Source organism: Asparagus officinalis, chromosome 3 (assembly GCF_001876935.1).
Source record: "Asparagus officinalis chromosome 3, Aspof.V1, whole genome shotgun sequence".
Lineage (NCBI taxonomy): Eukaryota > Viridiplantae > Streptophyta > Magnoliopsida > Asparagales > Asparagaceae > Asparagus > Asparagus officinalis.
The window spans coordinates 93,638,333-93,644,230 of NC_033796.1; the positions used below are offsets into that span (position 1 = coordinate 93,638,333).

Genomic DNA, 5,898 nt, shown 5'->3' on the forward strand with positions numbered 1-5,898 from the left:
GAACTAGAGCTCTGATACTAACTGTGACGTCTCTGGGTTCACACAAGGCTGCAGTCCAAGGTGAATCTAAGGATGTCAAACTTACTATGCACCCATACTGTGCAACGACATGTTTCACCATCACAGAAATATCTCTTAGTGGAATCAAATAAGATAGTACAGATACAAGCAGATATAAAAGAAACAAAGATAGAAAATAGAACATAGAAATAAATGATAAATCTCTAGATAATCAGGTCTCAACAGATATAAAAGAAAATATGTCTAACAATCTGATACAAATGATCCAAAAATCTTAACGGCAAGAGTCAACTGAAGAAATACATAGGTTCTTAACTCTCAAAATAAAATACAAGTCTAATAATTAACTACACTCAAAACTAAACATCTATGGAGCAAAAACTACTATAAATAAATGACGACGACTATGCTAAAAGTTCGTCAACCTGCGATTCTCCGAATCGCTACTCCGCTGCTTGAAAAGAAGTGAAACCAACAGCTTCAGAGCGCTAGTAAAATCATCTCCATACGCCCTCAGGGGAAGGACATCTAAGTATGATGGAGGCTCTACCTATAAGTGCATAGTCTATCTAGATCATTTTACCATGTACTACATGAGATTTATATTTAGAAATTCACAACACAAGACTGATACATCGAGTGAAATAATCCAAACTAGGAAACTCTCATGTATATACCATGCGTCTCAAGTCATAAATTTCTAAATATGAATTTCAACTAAGAATAATAAAAGAAAGAAAAACAGGAAATATCGTATCAACCATCTCCGAAAATATCATTCGACTCCTCATACTCCCATTAGTGGGCTAAGCAGGTACTGATACCTTATCCCGTGTAACCAAGTTATAAAATACCTTCACAATAGACCATATCAAAAGAATGTCAATAATCGCCTACACTTAGGTTATCATCAAATTTATCAAATCCTCCTTCTCTGAAATTCTTTAAGTCATCGTACCACCATGTGGATCGATAAATGGGTATATCAACCTCTGTGCATAACCATGCGGACCCAAATCATAGGTGCACCGACCTCCATGCACGCTCGTGTGGACCTAAAATACATAAAGGAGTGAAATCTATCGCGGTCTCATTGCGGTCCTGACTAACACACTCAGAGTGTAGTCCATCTGCGGGCTCATTGCAGGCCCCAACTAACCCCACTCTGCAACCTCAATAAAAGCTAACTATATAATCATTACTCATAACGAATGCAAACTATTTGGATACCTCCAAATAATGGAATAATCACTAGTGGAAAATAGCTATTTAACGACGGATAAATAGCGACGGAATTTTCCGTCGCTATAACCCTCTTTATAGCGACGGAATTTTCCGTCGCTATTTATCCGTCGTTAAATATGTATTACCGACGGATATTTCGGTTTTAGCGACGGATAATTTCCGTCGCTAATACCTATAGCCACGGATTATTAGCGACGGAAATTTCCGTCGCTAATAATCCGTGGCTATAGGTATTAGCGACGGAAATTATCCGTCGCTAAAACCGAAATATCCGTCGGTAATACATATTTAACGACGGATAAATAGCGACGGAAAATTCCGTCGCTATAAAGAGGGTTATAGCGACGGAAAATTCCGTCGCTATTTATCCGTCGTTAAATAGCTATTTTCCACTAGTGTAATCAATGTCAATGACCAAAAAATAACAATGGCCAAAAAAATATTAAAAAAACTTGAGAAAATTTGATTTAATATTTTTGTATATGTCGGACTCGCCAACAAAAACCATACATAGGACGTGCAACTACACCATATTGATTATTTATTGGCAATTGATCTATTCACTGATCATGAATATGTTGGAAGATATTCTTACCGTGCCGTCTTCGAGTGATGTTAACACTACTGATATGTTTCAAGATGTAGCCCGATTGATGAGACTTGTTGAAGAAAACGAGTCACCGTTATACGAGGGTTGCACCGAGTTCACAAGGCTTTCTTTTATGCTGAGGCTTCTTCATATCCAAACACTCAGTGGGATGGCTGTTACACATTTCGAGATGTTATTAGACTTGCTCAGGAAAGTCATTCCAGGCGGCGAGAAGAGCATCCCCGCAACTTATTATGAAGCTCACAAGATTGTTGATACCCTGGGTCTTGATTACAAAAAGATAGACGCCTGTCCTAATGACTGCATCTTGTACAATAAGGGTAATGAAGATCTAGAAGAATGTGAGGGATGATTGGGATTCTTATCATGATATGCGCCCCATCGCGCTGCAAAGGTACGAACAAGCAAAACGTAGATGCCTCGAACTGAAAGGTATGAATAAATTTTTATAGTTTATCGGTTATTATTTTAAATTTTTTTCGCAAATATATATTGATTCATTGTTTCATTCGATTCTTTGTTTCGCAGGTACCGAGAAACCTCCTCGACGCGGCCGCAATGCTACTAAGGAATCGAGCCTCATCCCTGATCTTAATCGGAGGGCTGTGATCCGATGGGAAAACGGAGTGCCTGTTGGGGCCTTTGCCAATGCTTTCAACAATTTCCTTGCCGTTTTAGCCAGGAGACACGATTTCTTCAACATATTTTGACGTGGAAATCGCAGCGGATTGATGCGCTGGTGGCTTGTTGGAGATATATATGTGTGAGTCATTTATTTTAATTTTCATCATTATTAGTTATTAGTTTATTATTATGTTTAATACACTGATTTGTATCTACTTTTTCTTTATATGTTGAAGCGATTTTTCTTTCTTGACGATAATATTTGTGCCTGGACGTACTGCTTCGGGCAAATCAATGTATCGTTCAAGAGATGGCGGTTTGAGGTAAAGAAAAAATATTTTGTCCAAATAACAGAAGATTGGGAGCGATACTGGCATCTTGACACGCGTGTGGATGGAGTAGATTTTTTTGCACTTTGCAGTTACTGGGACACGGCTGAAATTAAGGTATTATTGAAGTATATAATTTTAATTTATTGTTTGAATTTCTATATTGTTTCGAATTGACATTGTTTTGCAGGCTCAAGCTGAAATAGCAAGGAGGAATCGCAACGCGCCTCGCAATTACGAGCATCACGGGGGCTCCAGGACATTCAGCCAGCATTATCATCAATTAGAGCTTGAGGTATATAATATATTAGCTTTTACGTTGAGTATAATTTATGTGTTATTGGTTAATGATATATTTGAATAAAATAGGGAAGGGGAGATCTCAGACATTTTGCAGATCGTATTCTGACTTCCTGGAGCCCGAATTACGCCAATGAAGAGAAGAAAGCAAAGAATAAGGATCTGGCTGTAAGTAGCAGTTCATTTATATATTCAATTTCATATCAATGCATCATTATTAAGTCGACTTGCCCGGGTTGTTTTGATATATCGCAGGAAAAATTACATGCCAAGGTAGAGGAGCAATTGACTCAGTCTCAGGTCTGTTCTAACACTCCTGCCCGGCTAAGTAGAGAGGATGAGGACTCCATCATCGAGACGGTCATTGGACCTAGTAGGAAGAACAGATATCGGTGGAGAGGATCCGAGCAGAGGCCGCACGAGTCTAGTAGCACCTACGAGTCTGCAGCACCACAAGGAACACCAGGAAGCAGTTCATATCAAGACTCGATGGAGCAGCGATTAAAAGCGATTGAAGATCGCCTGTCGCAGCAAACAACATATCAGCAGGCTCTAGAGGAAGAACGGAGGCGTCGGGAGCAGATCGTATTGGAGTTCACACAATTCATGTCGACTCTACCTCAGGAGGCTCAGGAGGCATATAGGAGACATTTTCTGTCGTCACAGGTAATATATATACTTTGCTTTTTTTTTTAATTAGATGATATCGTACATACTGATACATACTAATACAAACTGTTACACACAAACCCTAACTCTAACCCTAACACAAACCTCAAAATTTATACTTGCGTGCGTAGTGTTGTTGATGGTGTATGCGTGCGTAGTGTTGGTGGTATTGGTTGGTGGGTTGGTTGGTTGGTTGGCTGTGGTGTTGTGTAATGGTGGTCGTTATGTGATTGGTTTGGGGGGGGGAGGAATGAGGATTGGGTGTTACACACAAACGATACACACTGATACAAACTGTTACACACAAACCCCTAACTCTAACCCTAACACAAAGCCCAAACATATATTGCTTGTATGTATCATTTTGCTTGTGCCTTAAACATATATTGCTTTATCAAATTTGTGATATGTATGCCACTATTAGGAAGTACTTAGTTATGTATCAGTGTATCCGCACCTTGGCCAATGGCCAAGTTTATTGTATATTGTAGTGTTTACTTGTTACTTTATAATTAGGTTCATCTTATGATATATAATGTGATAATCTTTTTGCTAGTCTTATGTTTTGGGCTTCGCGCCATGGAATTGCTTCCTATGTTATTCTAGTAGTTGATGTACTATCTTGTGTGAACATAGATTTAGTCTTCCAATATTTGATATGAGGGAACTTTCTAATCTATTCACCTTTATGCTTCTAATATTTCTATAATCAAATCATGACCCTGACATTAGTCACTTGCTAATTCATAAGCGTTTTAATTATTATCTGGTGTGCTAATTATAACTATTCTAACTGGTGTGCCAATTATAACTGTTAATAACGTTGAACCCATAAGTGTTCTGGTGTGCCAATTATAACTGTTAATTTGTGGTTTGTTCTATTGTTTGATTTGTCAGACCTCTGTTGCGTGGATAGTTCTGTCCAGAGCCTTACTTGTGTCGTACCCGTACCCAACACTGAAACTTCGATGGACACTACTTGGATATATGCTTACGCATGTTCTAAGTGTATTTGGTTATATAATACACTTTTTAAATCAATGCACCTGGCATATACTTCTTGGAACATATCCTCCAATGCACATACACTTTTTGAAACTCCGTAGAATATATCCTCCACAGCACATATACTTCGTGAAACTCCGTAGACGCCCTTATTAACGTTTGATTTATATTTGAACTCTTATTAACGGTTGCACACCCTTATTAACGTTTGATTTATATTTGCAGGCGGGGACTTCTTCACAAGGTGTAGCCGGGGGTAATGCAGGTCGTGTTGAGGATGAGGATGATGATGATGATCAGGAGGATTGATTCTGATATGTTAACTTTGAAAACAATTTCTTGTGTTGTATAAACAATATTTACTACTGATATGTCGGGAAACTTTTATTTGTTTTTATTGAAATAGATTTGTGATATATGCGTGAGATTGAATATTATATTGTTGATTGAACAGGTTTTTTAAATTTAGTATCGATATTGTACAGGATTTTTTCAATAATTTTCAAAATGTTTTTTTTAAATTTATGATTATTTAGCTACGGATTTTCCGTAGCTAAATAATTATTTAGCGACGGTATTTCCGTCGCCAAATAATTATTTAGCTACGGAAAACGTGCACAAAAAATATAAAATAATAAAAAAATGAATAATAAAAAAGTATTAAAATTAATAAAAACATTAGCGACGGTTTTGTAGTCGCTAAATATCCATATAGCAACGGAAAACATGCACGAAAAAAAACTGATTTAATTTTTTTTAAAAATATGCCGTCGCTAATCCTACTTTTAGCGACGGAATTACCGTCGCTAATGCATTTTTTAGCGACGGCAGTTCCGTCGCTAAAAGTTTTATATTATGTTATTAAAAAATAATGCTGACGACTTGGTCGTCGCTAATATTCCGTCGCTAAAATTTAGCGACGGAAATTCCGTCGCTAAAACCTCAATTAGGGACCCTGAATGTAGCGTCGATATTTTAGCGACGGAATTTGTTTTATTCCGTCGCTAAAACCTTTAGCGACGGAAAATGGACTTTTAGCGACGGAAAATTCCGTCGCTAAAAGTTGAAAATCCAGCAGTGAATGCGTACTCAAAC

At 37.7% G+C, this 5,898-nt stretch overlaps 1 long non-coding RNA gene across 1 annotated transcript; it reads left to right on the forward strand.

The window, feature by feature from the left end:
* Positions 2,581-3,044, forward strand: LOC109832385. Its single transcript, XR_002244742.1, has 3 exons — positions 2,581-2,639; positions 2,737-2,946; positions 3,020-3,044. It is a non-coding gene; the product is annotated as an uncharacterized LOC109832385 (long non-coding RNA).